The sequence below is a fragment of the Hyperoodon ampullatus genome, assembly GCF_949752795.1.
Source record: "Hyperoodon ampullatus genome assembly, chromosome: 5".
Lineage (NCBI taxonomy): Eukaryota > Metazoa > Chordata > Mammalia > Artiodactyla > Ziphiidae > Hyperoodon > Hyperoodon ampullatus.
Window position 1 is genome coordinate 76659572 of NC_136918.1, and position 24056 is coordinate 76683627.

General features: G+C 49.0%; 2 pseudogenes across 2 annotated transcripts; both read right to left on the reverse strand.

Moving 5' to 3' along the window:
- Positions 1 to 248: 248 nt before the first annotated feature.
- Positions 249 to 4606, reverse strand: LOC307053612 (transcription factor-like 5 protein; annotated as a pseudogene). Its single transcript has 4 exons — positions 3959 to 4606; positions 2669 to 2855; positions 2222 to 2384; positions 249 to 499 (listed from the first exon to the last, which is right to left on the reverse strand). The product of its transcript is annotated as a transcription factor-like 5 protein (transcript).
- Positions 4607 to 12151: 7545 nt separating this feature from the next.
- Positions 12152 to 16509, reverse strand: LOC307053331 (transcription factor-like 5 protein; annotated as a pseudogene). The gene is made up of 4 exons: positions 15862 to 16509; positions 14572 to 14758; positions 14125 to 14287; positions 12152 to 12402 (listed from the first exon to the last, which is right to left on the reverse strand). The product of its transcript is annotated as a transcription factor-like 5 protein (transcript).
- Positions 16510 to 24056: the final 7547 nt, after the last annotated feature.

Here is a 24056-nt window from a genome sequence, read left to right on the forward strand (position 1 = left end):
TTTGCTGGGTTCTTTGCCCAAAATAAACCAAAGCCATGAGTCCTCCTAATGAATCATCAAACCTGGGGTTGGTCTTGGCTACCCCCATCCACCTAGCAAAGCAAGGTGACCATTGACTCTTGCCAGCTTTCCCTCCCTTGAACACAGAAGTGCCTACACCATTGTTTTCTACAAAAAGGTGCCTGTTACCAGCACTGACTCTCACCAGCTTGGCATCTAGGACAACTGTATACCACCGACAACACGCATTACCTTCTATCTCTTTCCATGCGGTTGTGCCTCTCCCTCCGCTGGGACCTGCCCCGTGGGGGCCCGCTCTGCCTCTGCTCCCCGAGGGCGGCCTGGGGCGACTCCACCGACGGCCAAGCACCCTGCGCTGCTGTGGAGCCTTCACCCACATTCCGGAGCTCTCCAAGGGTTCTTCGTTCTATGTTTGTGTCCAACTGACGTATCCTACTCCGACTCCCCTTATTTATTGCTTGTTTACATAGCGCTTCTTCTTTGCAAAAGAAGGAAAAAGTGGTATTTTAATTTTTTGATTCTTCTAAACTTACCCTCGTGAATGCCGAATACATTTTTTGGTATTTTCGATCCAAGATATAAACATCAATGGGTAAGGAGCACACAGAACCAAACAAGAAGCATTCCAAAATTCCATACAAACATCCGGCACAAGGCTCTAGGTTTCAAACTATACAACGGAACATAAACTAAATTAAAACACCCCAGAGGGCTTTCCTGGTGGCGCAGTGGCTGAGAGTTCGCCTGCTGATGCAGGGGACACGGGTTCATGCCGCGGTCCGGGAAGATCCCACATGCCGCGGAGCGGCTGGGCCCGTGAGCCATGGCCAATGAGCCTGCGCGTCCGGAGCCTGTGTTCCGCAACGGGAGAGGCCACAACAGTGAGAGGCCCACGTACCGCAAATAAAAAGCACCCCAGGTATTATGTAATCAATACAGCTTATACAGCAATACAATCAAAAGTCCCCCTTTTAAATCAAGACCCATTTTAACTGTCATCTAGGAATAAAAAAACCAAGAAGTTGTTTCATTTTTCTGATATTCAGAAGGGGAAAAAAAAAACAAACCTAGAAATAGTTTCTCCAAAAGATTTTCTTGATATGCAATTATTCTCAGATGACAACTGATATTCTAACTGCAATGCTCAGAAGAGGACAGAACCTAAGTGGTTTAGGATTAAACACGCCCTCACCTGACAAGTGAGATTCCCCCCACAAAAGGAGTCATCACGTCATAGCTTTGACCTGTGCTACAGAAATATGTCAAATTTCTATCACAGTACAGCAGGCGTCTAAGAAGTACCTGTGGTGATGTGCATTCCCGAGGTACCGTACAAAGCCAAACCCTCTACGATGAAAGAATCACTTAACACACATTTCAGAATGGTGATAACTTTGCAAAAGACATAGAGAGGAATTCACGAGTATTGGTAATATTTTGGTTCTTCAGCTGAGTAGTCAGTACAGGGACTATTTTAATTTTAACCTTTATACCTTACAAATGCTAACATATACTTTCGCGAGCAATGTCATAAGAACAATGGAAAATTAATCACTGGCGTGGGAGAAAGAAGGAGAGCTCCATCCCTACCCTGTCTTTATCAGCTCTTGAAAAGCTTAGTGTAAGCTGTGTTATTGTTGGATAACTCGAAAAAGAATGTTTTCCAGGAAAAACGGATTGAGGGTTAACGTCAGGGGTAAGCAAAGTTTGCCTTCAGAAATTTCTTTCTTTCTAAGACTGTCTGTATCACCTTATGGCCTCTTGCTCCCAACTCAAGCCTTTGCCCATCTGCAGATGGTCCCCTAAAGCTCTGAGCGGATTTCAGACTCCTGCCTCACTCATGAAGTATGAAATAAGAGTGAAAAAAAAACCCCTAAATTTGCTGTCAGTTAACGAAAATGTACCTAAGTCTATCATGTTTCTGTTTAAGGAGGTTACTGTTAGGAAAAAGCAGCCCCTAAACTCAACGTTTCCAGGCCAAGTATAAACGTGATGTTCAAAATTCGCAAGGATGTTCCAAGTGAGGTGACTGGGCAGAGGGACAGAAGGATTCCTAAGATGCAAGCAGGCTTCCGAGATCCTTTCATTTGTTTATAAACCACCTCACTCCCCTCCCCCACCCGTGGCCAAAAAAAAAAAGGGGGGCAGAGACATCAGGCAGGAGGAGAAAGCACCTGCCAGCTTCTGTTTTATCGCTTACCTCCTACTTTAATCCGAACCTGCTCAGGCAAAGCTTTGTTTCTACTACCCAAAGTCTGTTTAGTGGATTCAATTTACTTCTGATGACAGAAAGAAAGTGCTCTCGGCAATCCAATATCCTGATGCTTGGTAGCTTCAAGTACAGAACGTGAGTTACTACAACTCTGGAAAACAATGAAGCAACAGGAACGTTATCAACGGGTGACAATCTCCTCTCTACGCACAAATAAAATGCACTTTAATAGAAGTAACGTCAAAGTTATTCACATGAACTTGAAGAACTTTAGGTGCACTAAGGATTTTTAAATATCCCCGAACCACATAAATACTCTCGATTTTAACAAGTTATCGAGCTCAATGAAAGACAAAAACAGCCTTGGGACCTAACTAAAATACAATTTATCCATTTAACACAAAAGAGCAAAGCTTCGCAAATCACTTTCCCTACCTGTGTTTGTGAAAGATTAGAATTTCCACTAGTAGAGCAACTATTTGCAGTAAACAGAGGGTATGTAAATTGAAGAGCAGTAGTTGCAGCAGCTGTTTTATTTTTCACTCATGTTCTACATTTGTTTTGTTGCTGATGAAGTGGAACATTCATTAATTCGGATGGATGGCGAATAAGAGTTACCAAACTGCCAAGACAAAAGAAACCCAGAAACACATGAAGAGTATGTGGCAGGTAAGTTTCCTGAAACACCACAATCACGATCACACTCTAATGGCTAACATTTGATTTTCTGGATAGGAACTCGAATCTGTTACCATGAATGCCCCCCATCATGGAAATCTCTACAAAACAATTATCAGCTAGTGTCGTAGGGGACAAGTTCAAACTTTCTTCCTCACATTGGAAGGTGTGGCTGTGTGTCATCTTTTAGTTACACCTCCCTTCCCATTACACTTCTGACACCAATCTCTGTGTTTTTTTGGCCATCCTCCAAAATCTGACGACTATGGGCAAAATGGGGAAAACTACAGGGTGGGGACAGACAGAAAGCTGAGGAGACACCCTAGCAGACAGGCTACTCCTCTCCGATAGTTGTTGCTGCGAGATCACTTATGGGCTGGCAGTCTGGCTGAAGGATGAAGCTGCATTTTACACTCAAAGCCTCACAACATGACGTCTGTCCTCCCAGGGGATGCATCTGTGCAAGATCAGGTCAGCCTCAACCTGAGTCAACAGAAGGGGAAGCAGAGGTCTCTCCTGACATTTAGGTGGGTGATTTGGGGACAAAACCTTTGTTCCTCAGGAACACGTGTGCACTTACCTCAACTCATCTCTCTTCCACATGCAGACGCAGAGCGCACACCGCAAAGGTAATGCTGCAGGCTGTGTACTTAATATCTGCTTGCTGTGCCTGCACAGAGCACACAAACTTTCAGCTCAGCCTCCACACCCACTGAGGTCTGCTCCCTGTTAAGATGCAAGCTGCAGTGAGGCCGCTGGCCTCTGCAGAAAACCCGGGTCTACATCCAGACAGAGGCTGGTGCTTCTCTGCACAGGACCCTGGTCTACACCCGGACCCAGGCTACTGCCTCCCTGCAGAGGCCCCTGGTTCCACCCGGATACGGGCCGGTGGCCTCTGCTGAGGACCCTGGTCTACACCCAGACCCACGATGGTGCTTCTCTGCAAGGACCCTGGTCTATACCCGCACACAGCCTGCTGCTTCTCTGCACAGGACCCTGGTCTACACCCTGATCCAGCCGGGCCCGCTCCCTGGGGGATGCACCCACTTGTTGAGCGCCATGCCAGGCTCGGGGGGATCCGCACCGCGCGGGGCTGGCGGGGGCTCGGCTGCTATGCTGTTGAAGCCGTCCTCCAGGCGGACGCGCACCGCCCACTTGGCCCGCACCTCGGTCGCGCCCTCCACGTTCTCCTTGACGCCGCCGTCGGGCGCCTTGGGCCGGGGTGCGCCGGCGCCCGGCCCGTCGGCGCCCGGCGTCTTCTCGGCGGCGCGGGGCGCGCCCGCCTCGCTCAGCAGCATCATGCGCAGCTCCTGGAAGTCGATGTGGCCCAGGCACTGGTTGGCGCCCGCGAAGCCACCATCGGCCAGCGCAGGCGGCACAGCACCGGGTACACGGGCGGCGCGACCCCGCCGCCGCGCCCACGGCCGCAGCGAAGCCCGACGCCGCTGCGCCCGGCGCCGCCGCCGCCAGGAAGCAAGAGTTGACGCGCGTCTCGAGCTCGCCGTCGGCCGCCGCCGCCTCCATGTGCGAGTAGACGATGTGCTGCAGCTGCATGTACTCGATCTCCGTCATCTCCACAAGGCTCAGCTCGCTGGTCCTGAAACTCAGCCCCGCCTCGCCGAGCGCTGCGTCCGCGCCCTCGGGGCCCGCCGGCCCGCCCGCCTGCGGCGGCTCCTGCTGCCCGGGGCCCGACATGCCTGCGCGCGCCAAAGGCGTGTGGCGCGCGGGCGGGCCGGCTGGGCCAGGCCGGGTGGTCGGGTACGCACAAAACGACGGCCGCGGCGGGGCTGTGCCGCCCGACCGCAATGGCGGACCCTCCCCGGACCCACCCCGCCCCGCCCCGCCCCGCCCGGAGGCCCCACCCCGAGGGCGGGCCACACCCACCGCCCGCCCCGCCCCCGCCGCGGCGCCCCGTCCCGAGCTGCGCGCCCATGTTGGGGACGCGGGGTTCTGGTGGCAGGGGCGCGGCGCGCGGGTCCAGGCCGTCCACGTCCAGTGCCTGAGGGGCCAGACCACCCGGGTCGAGTGTCCGCAGGGCCGGGCCGCCCGGATCCCAATGTCCAAGGGGCCAAACGCCCGAGTCCAGTGTCCGAGGGTCAGACACACCCGGGTCGAGTGTCCGCGGGGCCGCCCGGGGCCTGGCCGGGTATCAGGGCGCATGCAAGAGACACCTCTCTAGGTAACGCTTCACCACCAGTCCACGTATCCACGGGGTGCCCTGCGGTCCCCCCCTTCTCGGGACACGAGGCCTGCAGTAAGCCCGAACAGTAGACAGGTGAGACAGCGGCCCCAAATACAGGTGTGACAAGGCAGGCTGTACGTAGGTGAAAACTCAGGCAGGTAAATCAATACACGTGGTGCACGGTTCCTCCTACAACCGGCAGGGCTCGTGTAATCAATGCACTGGACAAACACTGGCCACTGATGAGCTGGAATGCACGTGCCATGTGGGTTCATCCTTTTAAAGTGCGCTCTTCAGTGGTAGTGTGTTCACATGCCATCACCACAACCAGTTTTCGAACATTTTCATCACCCCAAAGAATCCCATACCCATTAGCACTCCCTAAATACTAACCTTCTTTTTGTCCCTATGGGTTTGCCGACCCTGGGTACGTCCTATAAATGGTTATCATAGAATACGTGGTCTTTAGAAGAATTAGTTTTGCAGGCTCAAAATGATGACTGTACCCACCTCTCACCCTTACCCCCATCTCAACCAGTGGCTGTTTTCTGTATGGGAACCACGTGCTTTAAAGAAAGGCCTGTGATTTAGGCACAGTTTTCTTCCATCAGGCTCTGAATCGCTCATTCTGTCAGAGCTCAGACATCTATGGAGTGCTATTCATTTCTTCTGCAGTCTCTTTTCTTTGAACAAGGTAAGATCATCCTGCACTTCCCTGGAGGACCAGTGGTTAAGACTCCGTGCTTCCACTGCAGGGGGTGCAGGTTCAATCCCTGGTAGGGGAACGAAGATCTCACATGCCACGTGGCACAACCAAAAAAGTTTCAAAAAAAAAAGGAAAAAGACAAAATATATATAAATTTGCTTTTCTTTTTGTCGACTTAATATGTCCCCAGTAGGACAATGATGGACCACTTACTTAAGAAAAGGTATCAGGTGTGGGGGGAAAAAAAAGAGCACTTTTTTTCACACCTAACATAAAAATTAGTTTCAGATCATCGAAATACCTACATTTAAAAAGAAAATTATACAACTACTAAATATATAGGATGATATCGATAAAATCTTTGAGAAGATTCTCAGCGTGACATCAACACAGACCGTAATGTGCACAGGCTCGCCCTGGGGATCTTGTTTAAAAGCAGATTCTAATTCAGCAGGCCTAGGTGGGACCCGGAATGCCACCTTTCTAAGGAGGCCCCAGCTGACGTGTGTGCAGCTGATCAGTTGACCCCACTTTGAGCAGCAAAATCACGCAGTATGGTGAAATTTACAATGTTTAAAAAATAAAATAAAATCAAGATTATATGCGACTTGGTTTTTCGCTTATTGGAAATAAAGACCTTTGGCACCTACATTGTCTTCTGTGTTTCTTGATTTGGGCGGATTCCTTGCAGATAACAGTTTTTGAGCCCTCTTTTATTTAGACATGAAACGTGAGACTGATCTGGCTTTAGTGGGACTCATTTGATAAATAAAGTGTGAAGAAAATATAAAACATGTTTTTTTTCAAACTCTAAACGTGGCTCCAAGTGGTTCTGGTGTAGCCCTCCAGGGGTAGCCCTCCTTAGCTGAGGACCCTGCCAGCAGTGGGGTTAAGGTGTAGCTCAATCTAGACTCTCACGAGGTCCCTGGGACTCAGTTCATGGGAACTTGGGGTGACCGTGAAAGAGGGAGACAAGTGGACACCTCCCGCCCTTGACTGCCTCAAAGGGAAGCTAGTAATTGTTACTCTGCTCTCTCAAGTAGCGTCTATTTCAACGAAACGTAAGCGAAATAGCTGAGTTTGAAGGGATTTTTACAACTCATCAGACATCCTGAGATGACCTCTGGTCAAAGTTGGATATTCACATTAAATTTGTAAATAGGAGAAGGTCAATAATAAAAACTATTTTTAGTAGGAAAAAAGAAAGACTGTTCCAATTACATGTCAAGAAATTATACCAGGAAGTCAGGAAGAGGAAGAAAACTGGTGTCATCTGTACAGAGAGACGAGAGACTTAAAGGAAAAGGGTTAATGAAACCAAGCGGGGTGACAAACCTCGGGGCCCCGGTGGGAGGATGTGCCCCCGACACTCAGCCACGCTGAGAGCCCCACAGACATGGGACAAGGCCAGTCACGGCGGGAGATGCCACGGGGGCTCTCAGAACCACAGGTCTGACAGACAAGAGAGGACAGGAAAGGCCTGAACCACAATTCGTAACCTCAACCTAATAAACATACAGAATTCGCCAAACACACATCCTTTCCAAATAAACAGAGAATTTAAAAAAATTGACCACATAAGAGGTCACAATGGAAGTCTCAACAAGCTTTTAAAAACTACCATCTTCACTGATCAGAATGTGATAAATAAATGGGAGAAATAGATAAAATGCTCTTCTTACCAAGAACAGTCTTATCTGCAAAACAGAAACAGACTCACAGACATAGAGAACAGACTGGTGGTTGTCAAGGGGGTGGGGGTGGGGGATTGATGGAGTGGGAGCTTGGCGTTAGCAGATGCAAACTATTACATATAGGACGGATAAACAAGGTCCTAACCCTGTATAGGGTTACAGCTCCCTGTATAGCACAGGGAACTATATTCAGTATCCTGTGATAAACCATAATGGAAAAGAATATGAAAAAGAATGTATGTGTGTATATATATATATATATATATACGTGTGTTTGTATATATACATACGTGTATATACATATATACACAACTGAGTCACTTGGCTGTACAGCAGAAATTAACACAACATTGTAAATCAACTATACTTCAATAAAATAAATTTAAAATAAAAAGGACAAAATCCCACTGCCCAGAAAAGGGAGAAGTAACAGTACAGCGGCACCTGATAACTCAGGATGATACGCAAGGACAAGTGGGTGCGGGGCGGCCCCCAGCCCGTCTTCAGGTGGAGGAGGGAAGACAAAGCAGGGGGGCAGCGCCACCGTCCTGCCCAATGACTGTGATGGTGACACGACACAGGAGAGGGGAGCACAGAGTGAGAGACTGCCCCACAGCCCCAGAGCCTGGCTAGGGTTCAAGGTCATGACCCCAAAATGTCACCTCACAACAACTGTGTCACCAGTGATCCTGGATTGGGGCTGGACGGGGGAAAATGGTGTAGAGGATGTTATTGGGACAAGAGGCAAAATTTGAATTAGATAAGAGTATTACAGCAATGTTAAGTGTCCTGATTTGGGCCATTGTATTCTGGTTATGTAAGATAATGTAATAGTCTTTAAAATCACAGACTGAAGTGTTTGGGTATCAAGGGGCATGGTGCCCACAGTTTACCATCAAATGGTTGAGACTGCGAGAGACAGAACAAATGGGGCAAAATGTGAACAACCGGGGGTTCTGGGTAAAGCTGGGTGGGCACACAAGGAGCTCTCAGCACTCATCTTGCAATTTTCCTGCAAGTTTAAAATTATATAAAAATTTTTAATTACCATAAATAAATACAACGAATCATCTAAATCCAGGGTTCTACAGGCACCTGTCTGGCCCGATCTCTTCCAAATCTCAGTGCCGCAATAGAAACTGTGGGGTACGAAGGACTGCTATAGCTTAGAGACAGAAAAACGTCACTGAATGCAACACAGGAGCATGGCTGGGTGCTGGTTTGGAAAAACACGCAGCCATAAAAGTCACCTTTAGAACATCTGGGGGACATGGGAATACGGACTGGGTAGTAGATGGTATAAGACAATGACTATCGACCTTGTGAGGTGTGAATACGGCACTGGCGTTACGTGGGCGACGCAGGCGTAAATATTTAGAGGTGACGGGTCATGACATCCGTCATTGTCTTTGAAATTGTGCTGTGCGCGTGCACGTGTGTGTTAAACATGGGAAATGTTGACGGCTCACACTAGGTGAGGGAAGGGCAGGTGTTCAGTGAACTCTGTGCTCATTAGAAAAATAAAACAAAGAGAACCACCTGCTTGCAGACTCGTTTACTCATTCTCAACTTCTCCACCTGACGCCTCCTGGGCACTGAAAACCTAGCCCGTCGGACACAGAACGTGGATTCCGCCCCACCCCATCCTGCTCGTCCACACGTCTTCCCATCTCAGGAAACGGCGCCACCCGCCCACCTGCTCCAGCCAGACGCCCCACCGTGATCCCCACTTCCTCTGCCCAGCAGCCCTACATCCAGCACCGCGGGCCCTGGCCAGTCACAGCAGAGTGGCTGCGGCCTCTGACCAGGGTCTGTGTCTCCACTCCTGCCCACCCCCAACCTCTCCTCCTGGAGTCCAGTCTCCCTGCTGTGCAGCAGGGAGAGCCATCTTTGCAGCATGTCAACCAGACCCCACACCGGGATGGAGGTGGTCCATTCACCCTCGACCTCTTAGCCGCTTCCCTCCAGCCCACGGGGTCTCTGTCTTATTCAAGGTGCCCCCAGTGTCTGGGACACAAGCCTGGTTAGAGTCGGAACAGACCTGTGGCATGACATGTGTACTGAAATAATTTAGGAAAATCACGGAAGACTTTTGGGTATCACATCTTTCAAAATGTTCATGCAAGGAAGAGGGGGAAAGTCACTAAGGAAACAGGAAGGACACAAGGGTTTAAGCTACCTACATTCTAATTCCCCCCCAAGTTGCTACTGACGTCACTTCAGCCTGTTTCCTGATGGGTCTTGTAATCCGACCCAGAAACAATCTACAACTTCAATGTAACTAAATTTCACAAAGATTCAGGAAGCCTAAGACACATAAAAATTAATGTCCGGAAGTTTTTAACCTATTTAATCTGTGAGTAGAGATAGTGACAGTTACGTTTTTTTATTGCTGTAAACACCTTCATCATATTTGAATGAATCATAGAAATAATAGTTTACCACTATTACGTACACACAGCCAACCATTAAATCATTGTTTTAAATAGAAAAGCTTTATTTTTTTACAATAAACCAAGTCTATCGCTAAAAAATAATGTTAAAGAGAAACCACACTATAAATAACCAGAAATGATCCAATCAGCACAAACTGCACACAGGGATCGCTTTCAAAGGCAACTAAATATACAAGGAAAATAAGGAACTTGACCAAATTACGAAATACACAAGATGGAAATGCCCATAGGCACAGAAAAGGGAAACGGAGAAGACCAACTCTTAGCGCTCAGCCCCAGGGGCCTCACTCCAGGCGACCTGGGGCGCTCGGCCGGCCGCTGCCCCAGGGATCTCGATACTGAAGGCTCTTTTGCAAAAGGTTCCACGTTTACAGTGCCAGCCTCAGCTCGGTTCTCTAACCAGGCCCGTGCTGCCGTCAACGGCAGCGACTACACGACAGCCGGGACCAGCAGCAAAACCCGGACGCTCTTCACTGAGGCCTCATCTACAGCGGCCAGCCCCCCTTCAGTGGCCCACTAAGCCCAGTTGCGCTCCCTGGAAAGTTTCCTGTTTACTTCTCCTGGGCCAGGAGCAAGGACCAGGTCCAAGTCTCTAGACCAAGGATGGACCCAAACCCCCTGAAACTGGAAGCAAAATTGTGTGTGTGTTTCTTCTGGGCAGGACATTCTTTCACTCACCTGCCCTCCAGGTGCCAAGAAAGTCACAGAAGCTAGGATTCACAGCTTTCATCCTCCAGGGGTCCCGGTTCATAAAGGACCACAGACTACCAGCCGGTTAATATCCTCAAACCTGCTCTTTTTAGGGATGATTTACATCACAACTGGAGTCTTAGACCATCTTTAACTTTTACGTATTACGTTCAGATAATACGGCCCTTGTTTCTATTTCCCCACCTGTACGCTCAGAACTTTAGAGCAACTTTCTAAGGCAACAACAACAGCAGGAATTCACTAGATGCTCTGTAACTGCAGGCACTGGGCCAGACACTACACTTCAGCTTCTTTACTTCCTGTGTCCCATCTACGCAGTAGGTAATACACCTATTGTATAGACGAGAGACTCAGGTGGAGAGGTAAAGAATGTGTAGGAAGTTGTTAAACTAGGGAATGGCAGAGCAAGAATTTAAACTTTTACCGTCAACACGTAGTACATATGAGGCTTTTTTTCAGACGGTAGGTGCTCAGCAAATGTTTATTAAATAAATATAAACCATGCCCATTATGAGTCACGGTGAGTTCAGTGATGCCCATCACTTGGCGTGTATGTGCGGACACACCCTTAGGAAAGGGATCTAGATGCCTAGCTTTAATATATCCCTTTAAAGAAATAAATTTCCACCGCTCCACACTGTAGGTTCAGAGATGAATATTTGTCTTGCTCAATGCTCTATTTCCTGAGCCTAAAACAGAAACTGGTACAAAGTACTCAATAAATGACTAAGTTAATTAACTCTATGTTAGGGAATCATCCCGTACCCAGCTCTAACAGAAAAAGTAACCACATTTTGCTTCTACACAGAACAGCACAAATAAAATCCACAGATAAAACAACTTACATAAGCTGTAACTTCCTCCTTCTTCAATATCCTTAAAAGAACCAAGCAAAACTGAGTAACCCAGTGTGCAGGCGGACTCCCTCCCAGGAAGGCGGCCCCGGCCAGCACCTGGGAACTTAGATTTCGGGGGGGTTCCCACCACCATTGGTCACTGGCTTATGCTAAACACCAGCTTTCCTTCTGGGCGTCTGGGATTTGGCCGCGTGCCACCTAGGGAATACCCCCCACAACCAGCCCCCAGTAGGATCCATGGCCCCGAGTCTCTAAGGAGCTTTGCTGTCCGGGAACATGTCACCAGTGCTGGGGGGTGACAGGCATCCTGAGTGGCTCCACTGAGAGGTGTTCTGGGGAGCTGGCGCCTGGGGCCCCTAGACCTCTCCCCATGCGCCTCTGCTGACTTTGCTGGGTTCTTTGCCCAAAATAAACCAAAGCCATGAGTCCTCCTAATGAATCATCAAACCTGGGGTTGGTCTTGGCTACCCCCATCCACCTAGCAAAGCAAGGTGACCATTGACTCTTGCCAGCTTTCCCTCCCTTGAACACAGAAGTGCCTACACCATTGTTTTCTACAAAAAGGTGCCTGTTACCAGCACTGACTCTCACCAGCTTGGCATCTAGGACAACTGTATACCACCGACAACACGCATTACCTTCTATCTCTTTCCATGCGGTTGTGCCTCTCCCTCCGCTGGGACCTGCCCCGTGGGGGCCCGCTCTGCCTCTGCTCCCCGAGGGCGGCCTGGGGCGACTCCACCGACGGCCAAGCACCCTGCGCTGCTGTGGAGCCTTCACCCACATTCCGGAGCTCTCCAAGGGTTCTTCGTTCTATGTTTGTGTCCAACTGACGTATCCTACTCCGACTCCCCTTATTTATTGCTTGTTTACATAGCGCTTCTTCTTTGCAAAAGAAGGAAAAAGTGGTATTTTAATTTTTTGATTCTTCTAAACTTACCCTCGTGAATGCCGAATACATTTTTTGGTATTTTCGATCCAAGATATAAACATCAATGGGTAAGGAGCACACAGAACCAAACAAGAAGCATTCCAAAATTCCATACAAACATCCGGCACAAGGCTCTAGGTTTCAAACTATACAACGGAACATAAACTAAATTAAAACACCCCAGAGGGCTTTCCTGGTGGCGCAGTGGCTGAGAGTTCGCCTGCTGATGCAGGGGACACGGGTTCATGCCGCGGTCCGGGAAGATCCCACATGCCGCGGAGCGGCTGGGCCCGTGAGCCATGGCCACTGAGCCTGCGCGTCCGGAGCCTGTGTTCCGCAACGGGAGAGGCCACAACAGTGAGAGGCCCACGTACCGCAAATAAAAAGCACCCCAGGTATTATGTAATCAATACAGCTTATACAGCAATACAATCAAAAGTCCCCCTTTTAAATCAAGACCCATTTTAACTGTCATCTAGGAATAAAAAAACCAAGAAGTTGTTTCATTTTTCTGATATTCAGAAGGGGAAAAAAAAAACAAACCTAGAAATAGTTTCTCCAAAAGATTTTCTTGATATGCAATTATTCTCAGATGACAACTGATATTCTAACTGCAATGCTCAGAAGAGGACAGAACCTAAGTGGTTTAGGATTAAACACGCCCTCACCTGACAAGTGAGATTCCCCCCACAAAAGGAGTCATCACGTCATAGCTTTGACCTGTGCTACAGAAATATGTCAAATTTCTATCACAGTACAGCAGGCGTCTAAGAAGTACCTGTGGTGATGTGCATTCCCGAGGTACCGTACAAAGCCAAACCCTCTACGATGAAAGAATCACTTAACACACATTTCAGAATGGTGATAACTTTGCAAAAGACATAGAGAGGAATTCACAAGTATTGGTAATATTTTGGTTCTTCAGCTGAGTAGTCAGTACAGGGACTATTTTAATTTTAACCTTTATACCTTACAAATGCTAACATATACTTTCGCGAGCAATGTCATAAGAACAATGGAAAATTAATCACTGGCGTGGGAGAAAGAAGGAGAGCTCCATCCCTACCCTGTCTTTATCAGCTCTTGAAAAGCTTAGTGTAAGCTGTGTTATTGTTGGATAACTCGAAAAAGAATGTTTTCCAGGAAAAACGGATTGAGGGTTAACGTCAGGGGTAAGCAAAGTTTGCCTTCAGAAATTTCTTTCTTTCTAAGACTGTCTGTATCACCTTATGGCCTCTTGCTCCCAACTCAAGCCTTTGCCCATCTGCAGATGGTCCCCTAAAGCTCTGAGCGGATTTCAGACTCCTGCCTCACTCATGAAGTATGAAATAAGAGTGAAAAAAAAACCCCTAAATTTGCTGTCAGTTAACGAAAATGTACCTAAGTCTATCATGTTTCTGTTTAAGGAGGTTACTGTTAGGAAAAAGCAGCCCCTAAACTCAACGTTTCCAGGCCAAGTATAAACGTGATGTTCAAAATTCGCAAGGATGTTCCAAGTGAGGTGACTGAGCAGAGGGACAGAAGGATTCCTAAGATGCAAGCAGGCTTCCGAGATCCTTTCATTTGTTTATAAACCACCTCACTCCCCTCCCCCACCCGTGGCCAAAAAAAAAAAGGGGGGCAGAGACATCAGGCAGGAGGAGAAAGCACCTGCCAGCTTCTGTTTTATCGCTTACCTCCTACTTTAATCCGAACCTGCTCAGGCAAAGCTTTGTTTCTACTACCCAAAGTCTGTTTAGTGGATTCAATTTACTTCTGATGACAGAAAGAAAGTGCTCTCGGCAATCCAATATCCTGATGCTTGGTAGCTTCAAGTACAGAACGTGAGTTACTACAACTCTGGAAAACAATGAAGCAACAGGAACGTTATCAACGGGTGACAATCTCCTCTCTACGCACAAATAAAATGCACTTTAATAGAAGTAACGTCAAAGTTATTCACATGAACTTGAAGAACTTTAGGTGCACTAAGGATTTTTAAATATCCCCGAACCACATAAATACTCTCGATTTTAACAAGTTATCGAGCTCAATGAAAGACAAAAACAGCCTTGGGACCTAACTAAAATACAATTTATCCATTTAACACAAAAGAGCAAAGCTTCGCAAATCACTTTCCCTACCTGTGTTTGTGAAAGATTAGAATTTCCACTAGTAGAGCAACTATTTGCAGTAAACAGAGGGTATGTAAATTGAAGAGCAGTAGTTGCAGCAGCTGTTTTATTTTTCACTCATGTTCTACATTTGTTTTGTTGCTGATGAAGTGGAACATTCATTAATTCGGATGGATGGCGAATAAGAGTTACCAAACTGCCAAGACAAAAGAAACCCAGAAACACATGAAGAGTATGTGGCAGGTAAGTTTCCTGAAACACCACAATCACGATCACACTCTAATGGCTAACATTTGATTTTCTGGATAGGAACTCAAATCTGTTACCATGAATGCCCCCCATCATGGAAATCTCTACAAAACAATTATCAGCTAGTGTCGTAGGGGACAAGTTCAAACTTTCTTCCTCACATTGGAAGGTGTGGCTGTGTGTCATCTTTTAGTTACACCTCCCTTCCCATTACACTTCTGACACCAATCTCTGTGTTTTTTTGGCCATCCTCCAAAATCTGACGACTATGGGCAAAATGGGGAAAACTACAGGGTGGGGACAGACAGAAAGCTGAGGAGACACCCTAGCAGACAGGCTACTCCTCTCCGATAGTTGTTGCTGCGAGATCACTTATGGGCTGGCAGTCTGGCTGAAGGATGAAGCTGCATTTTACACTCAAAGACTCACAACATGACGTCTGTCCTCCCAGGGGATGCATCTGTGCAAGATCAGGTCAGCCTCAACCTGAGTCAACAGAAGGGGAAGCAGAGGTCTCTCCTGACATTTAGGTGGGTGATTTGGGGACAAAACCTTTGTTCCTCAGGAACACGTGTGCACTTACCTCAACTCATCTCTCTTCCACATGCAGACGCAGAGCGCACACCGCAAAGGTAATGCTGCAGGCTGTGTACTTAATATCTGCTTGCTGTGCCTGCACAGAGCACACAAACTTTCAGCTCAGCCTCCACACCCACTGAGGTCTGCTCCCTGTTAAGATGCAAGCTGCAGTGAGGCCGCTGGCCTCTGCAGAAAACCCGGGTCTACATCCAGACAGAGGCTGGTGCTTCTCTGCACAGGACCCTGGTCTACACCCGGACCCAGGCTACTGCCTCCCTGCAGAGGCCCCTGGTTCCACCCGGATACGGGCCGGTGGCCTCTGCTGAGGACCCTGGTCTACACCCAGACCCACGATGGTGCTTCTCTGCAAGGACCCTGGTCTATACCCGCACACAGCCTGCTGCTTCTCTGCACAGGACCCTGGTCTACACCCTGATCCAGCCGGGCCCGCTCCCTGGGGGATGCACCCACTTGTTGAGCGCCATGTCAGGCTCGGGGGGATCCGCACCGCGCGGGGCTGGCGGGGGCTCGGCTGCTATGCTGTTGAAGCCGTCCTCCAGGCGGACGCGCACCGCCCACTTGGCCCGCACCTCGGTCGCGCCCTCCACGTTCTCCTTGACGCCGCCGTCGGGCGCCTTGGGCCGGGGTGCGCCGGCGCCCGGCCCGTCGGCGCCCGGCGTCTTCTCGGCGGCGCGGGGCGCGCCCGCCTCGCTCAGCAGCATCATGCGCAGCTCCTGGAAGTCGATGTGGCCCAGGCACTGGTTGGCGCCCGCGAAGCCACCATCGGCCAGCGCAGGCGGCACAGCACCGGGTACACGGGCGGCGCGACCCCGCCACCGCGCCCACGGCCGCAGCGAAGCCCGACGCCGCTGCGCCCGGCGCCGCCGCCGCCAGGAAGCAAGAGTTGACGCGCGTCTCGAGCTCGCCGTCGGCCGCCGCCGCCTCCATGTGCGAGTAGACGATGTGCTGCAGCTGCATGTACTCGATCTCCGTCATCTCCACAAGGCTCAGCTCGCTGGTCCTGAAACTCAGCCCCGCCTCGCCGAGCGCCGCGTCCGCGCCCTCGGGGCCCGCCGGCCCGCCCGCCTGCGGCGGCTCCTGCTGCCCGGGGCCCGACATGCCTGCGCGCGCCAAAGGCGTGTGGCGCGCGGGCGGGCCGGCTGGGCCAGGCCGGGTGGTCGGGTACGCACAAAACGACGGCCGCGGCGGGGCTGTGCCGCCCGACCGCAATGGCGGACCCTCCCCGGACCCACCCCGCCCCGCCCCGCCCCGCCCGGAGGCCCCACCCCGAGGGCGGGCCACACCCACCGCCCGCCCCGCCCCCGCCGCGGCGCCCCGTCCCGAGCTGCGCGCCCATGTTGGGGACGCGGGGTTCTGGTGGCAGGGGCGCGGCGCGCGGGTCCAGGCCGTCCACGTCCAGTGCCTGAGGGGCCAGACCACCCGGGTCGAGTGTCCGCAGGGCCGGGCCGCCCGGATCCCAATGTCCAAGGGGCCAAACGCCCGAGTCCAGTGTCCGAGGGTCAGACACACCCGGGTCGAGTGTCCGCGGGGCCGCCCGGGGCCTGGCCGGGTATCAGGGCGCATGCAAGAGACACCTCTCTAGGTAACGCTTCACCACCAGTCCACGTATCCACGGGGTGCCCTGCGGTCCCCCCCTTCTCGGGACACGAGGCCTGCAGTAAGCCCGAACAGTAGACAGGTGAGACAGCGGCCCCAAATACAGGTGTGACAAGGCAGGCTGTACGTAGGTGAAAACTCAGGCAGGTAAATCAATACACGTGGTGCACGGTTCCTCCTACAACCGGCAGGGCTCGTGTAATCAATGCACTGGACAAACACTGGCCACTGATGAGCTGGAATGCACGTGCCATGTGGGTTCATCCTTTTAAAGTGCGCTCTTCAGTGGTAGTGTGTTCACATGCCATCCCCACAACCAGTTTTCGAACATTTTCATCACCCCAAAGAATCCCATACCCATTAGCACTCCCTAAATACTAACCTTCTTTTTGTCCCTATGGGTTTGCCGACCCTGGGTACGTCCTATAAATGGTTATCATAGAATACGTGGTCTTTAGAAGAATTAGTTTTGCAGGCTCAAAATGATGACTGTACCCACCTCTCACCCTTACCCCCATCTCAACCAGTGGCTGTTTTCTGTATGGGAACCACGTGCTTTAAAGAAAGGCCTGTGATTTAGGCACAGTTTTCTTCCATCAGGCTCTGAATCGCTCATTCTGTCAGAGCTCAGACATCTATGGAGTGCTATTCATTTCTTCTGCAGTCTCTTTTCTTTGAACAAGGTAAGATCATCCTGCACTTCCCTGGAGGACCAGTGGTTAAGACTCCGTGCTTCCACTGCAGGGGGTGCAGGTTCAATCCCTGGTAGGGGAACGAAGATCTCACATGCCACGTGGCACAACCAAAAAAGTTTCAAAAAAAAAAGGAAAAAGACAAAATATATATAAATTTGCTTTTCTTTTTGTCGACTTAATATGTCCCCAGTAGGACAATGATGGACCACTTACTTAAGAAAAGGTATCAGGTGTGGGGGGGAAAAAAAGAGCACTTTTTTTCACACCTAACATAAAAATTAGTTTCAGATCATCGAAATACCTACATTTAAAAAGAAAATTATACAACTACTAAATATATAGGATGATATCGATAAAATCTTTGAGAAGATTCTCAGCGTGACATCAACACAGACCGTAATGTGCACAGGCTCGCCCTGGGGATCTTGTTTAAAAGCAGATTCTAATTCAGCAGGCCTAGGTGGGACCCGGAATGCCACCTTTCTAAGGAGGCCCCAGCTGACGTGTGTGCAGCTGATCAGTTGACCCCACTTTGAGCAGCAAAATCACGCAGTATGGTGAAATTTACAATGTTTAAAAAATAAAATAAAATCAAGATTATATGCGACTTGGTTTTTCGCTTATTGGAAATAAAGACCTTTGGCACCTACATTGTCTTCTGTGTTTCTTGATTTGGGCGGATTCCTTGCAGATAACAGTTTTTGAGCCCTCTTTTATTTAGACATGAAACGTGAGACTGATCTGGCTTTAGTGGGACTCATTTGATAAATAAAGTGTGAAGAAAATATAAAACATGTTTTTTTCAAACTCTAAACGTGGCTCCAAGTGGTTCTGGTGTAGCCCTCCAGGGGTAGCCCTCCTTAGCTGAGGACCCTGCCAGCAGTGGGGTTAAGGTGTAGCTCAATCTAGACTCTCACGAGGTCCCTGGGACTCAGTTCATGGGAACTTGGGGTGACCGTGAAAGAGGGAGACAAGTGGACACCTCCCGCCCTTGACTGCCTCAAAGGGAAGCTAGTAATTGTTACTCTGCTCTCTCAAGTAGCGTCTATTTCAACAAAACGTAAGCGAAATAGCTGAGTTTGAAGGGATTTTTACAACTCATCAGACACCCGGAGATGACCTCTGGTCAAAGTTGGATATTCACATTAAATTTGTAAATAGGAGAAGGTCAATAATAAAAACTATTTTTAGTAGGAAAAAAGAAAGACTGTTCCAATTACATGTCAAGAAATTATACCAGGAAGTCAGGAAGAGGAAGAAAACTGGTGTCATCTGTACAGAGAGACGAGAGACTTAAAGGAAAAGGGTTAATGAAACCAAGCGGGGTGACAAACCTCGGGGCCCCGGTGGGAGGATGTGCCCCCGACACTCAGCCACGCTGAGAGCCCCACAGACATGGGACAAGGCCAGTCACGGCGGGAGATGCCACGGGGGCTCTCAGAACCACAGGTCTGACAGACAAGAGAGGACAGGAAAGGCCTGAACCACAATTCGTAACCTCAACCTAATAAACATACAGAATTCGCCAAACACACATCCTTTCCAAATAAACAGAGAATTTAAAAAAATTGACCACATAAGAGGTCACAATGGAAGTCTCAACAAGCTTTTAAAAACTACCATCTTCACTGATCAGAATGTGATAAATAAATGGGAGAAATAGATAAAATGCTCTTCTTACAAAGAACAGTCTTATCTGCAAAACAGAAACAGACTCACAGACATAGAGAACAGACTGGTGGTTGTCAAGGGGGTGGGGGTGGGGGATTGATGGAGTGGGAGCTTGGCGTTAGCAGATGCAAACTATTACATATAGGACGGATAAACAAGGTCCTAACCCTGTATAGGGTTACAGCTCCCTGTATAGCACAGGGAACTATATTCAGTATCCTGTGATAAACCATAATGGAAAAGAATATGAAAAAGAATGTATGTGTGTATATATATATATATATATATATACGTGTGTTTGTATATATACATACGTGTATATACATATATACACAACTGAGTCACTTGGCTGTACAGCAGAAATTAACACAACATTGTAAATCAACTATACTTCAATAAAATAAATTTAAAATAAAAAGGACAAAATCCCACTGCCCAGAAAAGGGAGAAGTAACAGTACAGCGGCACCTGATAACTCAGGATGATACGCAAGGACAAGTGGGTGCGGGGCGGCCCCCAGCCCGTCTTCAGGTGGAGGAGGGAAGACAAAGCAGGGGGGCAGCGCCACCGTCCTGCCCAATGACTGTGATGGTGACACGACACAGGAGAGGGGAGCACAGAGTGAGAGACTGCCCCACAGCCCCAGAGCCTGGCTAGGGTTCAAGGTCATGACCCCAAAATGTCACCTCACAACAACTGTGTCACCAGTGATCCTGGATTGGGGCTGGACGGGGGAAAATGGTGTAGAGGATGTTATTGGGACAAGAGGCAAAATTTGAATTAGATAAGAGTATTACAGCAATGTTAAGTGTCCTGATTTGGGCCATTGTATTCTGGTTATGTAAGATAATGTAATAGTCTTTAAAATCACAGACTGAAGTGTTTGGGTATCAAGGGGCATGGTGCCCACAGTTTACCATCAAATGGTTGAGACTGCGAGAGACAGAACAAATGGGGCAAAATGTGAACAACCGGGGGTTCTGGGTAAAGCTGGGTGGGCACACAAGGAGCTCTCAGCACTCATCTTGCAATTTTCCTGCAAGTTTAAAATTATATAAAAATTTTTAATTACCATAAATAAATACAACGAATCATCTAAATCCAGGGTTCTACAGGCACCTGTCTGGCCCGATCTCTTCCAAATCTCAGTGCCGTAATAGAAACTGTGGGGTACGAAGGACTGCTATAGCTTAGAGACAGAAAAACGTCACTGAATGCAACACAGGAGCATGGCTGGGTGCTGGTTTGGAAAAACACGCAGCCATAAAAGTCACCTTTAGAACATCTGGGGGACATGGGAATACGGACTGGGTAGTAGATGGTATAAGACAATGACTATCGACCTTGTGAGGTGTGAATACGGCACTGGCGTTACGTGGGCGACGCAGGCGTAAATATTTAGAGGTGACGGGTCATGACATCCGTCATTGTCTTTGAAATTGTGCTGTGCGCGTGCACGTGTGTGTTAAACATGGGAAATGTTGACGGCTCACACTAGGTGAGGGAAGGGCAGGTGTTCAGTGAACTCTGTGCTCATTAGAAAAATAAAACAAAGAGAACCACCTGCTTGCAGACTCGTTTACTCATTCTCAACTTCTCCACCTGACGCCTCCTGGGCACTGAAAACCTAGCCCGTCGGACACAGAACGTGGATTCCGCCCCACCCCATCCTGCTCGTCCACACGTCTTCCCATCTCAGGAAACGGCGCCACCCGCCCACCTGCTCCAGCCAGACGCCCCACCGTGATCCCCACTTCCTCTGCCCAGCAGCCCTACATCCAGCACCGCGGGCCCTGGCCAGTCACAGCAGAGCGGCTGCGGCCTCTGACCAGGGTCTGTGTCTCCACTCCTGCCCACCCCCAACCTCTCCTCCTGGAGTCCAGTCTCCCTGCTGTGCAGCAGGGAGAGCCATCTTTGCAGCATGTCAACCAGACCCCACACCGGGATGGAGGTGGTCCATTCACCCTCGACCTCTTAGCCGCTTCCCTCCAGCCCACGGGGTCTCTGTCTTATTCAAGGTGCCCCCAGTGTCTGGGACACAAGCCTGGTTAGAGTCGGAACAGACCTGTGGCATGACATGTGTACTGAAATAATTTAGGAAAATCACGGAAGACTTTTGGGTATCACATCTTTCAAAATGTTCATGCAAGGAAGAGGGGGAAAGTCACTAAGGAAACAGGAAGGACACAAGGGTTTAAGCTACCTACATTCTAATTCCCCCCCAAGTTGCTACTGACGTCACTTCAGCCTGTTTCCTGATGGGTCTTGTAATCCGACCCAGAAACAATCTACAACTTCAATGTAACTAAATTTCACAAAGATTCAGGAAGCCTAAGACACACAAAAATTATTGTCCGGAAGTTTTTAACCTATTTAATCTGTGAGTAGAGATAGTGACAGTTACGTTTTTTTATTGCTGTAAACACCTTCATCATATTTGAATGAATCAGAGAAATAATAGTTTACCACTATTACGTACACACAGCCAACCATTAAATCATTGTTTTAAATAGAAAAGCTTTATTTTTTTACAATAAACCAAGTCTATCGCTAAAAAATAATGTTAAAGAGTAACCACACTATAAATAACCAGAAATGATCCAATCAGCACAAACTGCACACAGGGATCGCTTTCAAAGGCAACTAAATATACAAGGAAAATAAGGAACTTGACCAAATTACGAAATACACAAGATGGAAATGCCCATAGGCACAGAAAAGGGAAACGGAGAAGACAAACTCTTAGCGCTCAGCCCCAGGGGCCTCACTCCAGGCGACCTGGGGCGCTCGGCCGGCCGCTGCCCCAGGGATCTCGATACTGAAGGCTCTTTTGCAAAAGGTTCCACGTTTACAGTGCCAGCCTCAGCTCGGTTCTCTAACCAGGCCCGTGCTGCCGTCAACGGCAGCGACTACACGACAGCCGGGACCAGCAGCAAAACCCGGACGCTCTTCACTGAGGCCTCATCTACAGCGGCCAGCCCCCCTTCAGTGGCCCACTAAGCCCAGTTGCGCTCCCTGGAAAGTTTCCTGTTTACTTCTCCTGGGCCAGGAGCAAGGACCAGGTCCAAGTCTCTAGACCAAGGATGGACCCAAACCCCCTGAAACTGGAAGCAAAATTGTGTGTGTGTTTCTTCTGGGCAGGACATTCTTTCACTCACCTGCCCTCCAGGTGCCAAGAAAGTCACAGAAGCTAGGATTCACAGCTTTCATCCTCCAGGGGTCCCGGTTCATAAAGGACCACAGACTACCAGCCGGTTAATATCCTCAAACCTGCTCTTTTTAGGGATGATTTACATCACAACTGGAGTCTTAGACCATCTTTAACTTTTACGTATTACGTTCAGATAATACGGCCCTTGTTTCTATTTCCCCACCTGTACGCTCAGAACTTTAGAGCAACTTTCTAAGGCAACAACAACAGCAGGAATTCACTAGATGCTCTGTAACTGCAGGCACTGGGCCAGACACTACACTTCAGCTTCTTTACTTCCTGTGTCCCATCTACGCAGTAGGTAATACACCTATTGTATAGACGAGAGACTCAGGTGGAGAGGTAAAGAATGTGTAGGAAGTTGTTAAACTAGGGAATGGCAGAGCAAGAATTTAAACTTTTACCGTCAACACGTAGTACATATGAGGCTTTTTTTCAGACGGTAGGTGCTCAGCAAATGTTTATTAAATAAATATAAACCATGCCCATTATGAGTCACGGTGAGTTCAGTGATGCCCATCACTTGGCGTGTATGTGCGGACACACCCTTAGGAAAGGGATCTAGATGCCTAGCTTTAATATATCCCTTTAAAGAAATAAATTTCCACCGCTCCACACTGTAGGTTCAGAGATGAATATTTGTCTTGCTCAATGCTCTATTTCCTGAGCCTAAAACAGAAACTGGTACAAAGTACTCAATAAATGACTAAGTTAATTAACTCTATGTTAGGGAATCATCCCGTACCCAGCTCTAACAGAAAAAGTAACCACATTTTGCTTCTACACAGAACAGCACAAATAAAATCCACAGATAAAACAACTTACATAAGCTGTAACTTCCTCCTTCTTCAATATCCTTAAAAGAACCAAGCAAAACTGAGTAACCCAGTGTGCAGGCGGACTCCCTCCCAGGAAGGCGGCCCCGGCCAGCACCTGGGAACGTAGATTTCGGGGGGGGTTCCCACCACCATTGGTCACTGGCTTATGCTAAACACCAGCTTTCCTTCTGGGCGTCTGGGATTTGGCCGCGTGCCACCTAGGGAATACCCCCCACAACCAGCCCCCAGTAGGATCCATGGCCCCGAGTCTCTAAGGAGCTTTGCTGTCCGGGAACATGTCACCAGTGCTGGGGGGTGACAGGCATCCTGAGTGGCTCCACTGAGAGGTGTTCTGGGGAGCTGGCGCCTGGGGCCCCTAGACCTCTCCCCATGCGCCTCTGCTGACTTTGCTGGGTTCTTTGCCCAAAATAAACCAAAGCCATGAGTCCTCCTAATGAATCATCAAACCTGGGGTTGGTCTTGGCTACCCCCATCCACCTAGCAAAGCAAGGTGACCATTGACTCTTGCCAGCTTTCCCTCCCTTGAACACAGAAGTGCCTACACCATTGTTTTCTACAAAAAGGTGCCTGTTACCAGCACTGACTCTCACCAGCTTGGCATCTAGGACAACTGTATACCACCGACAGCACGCA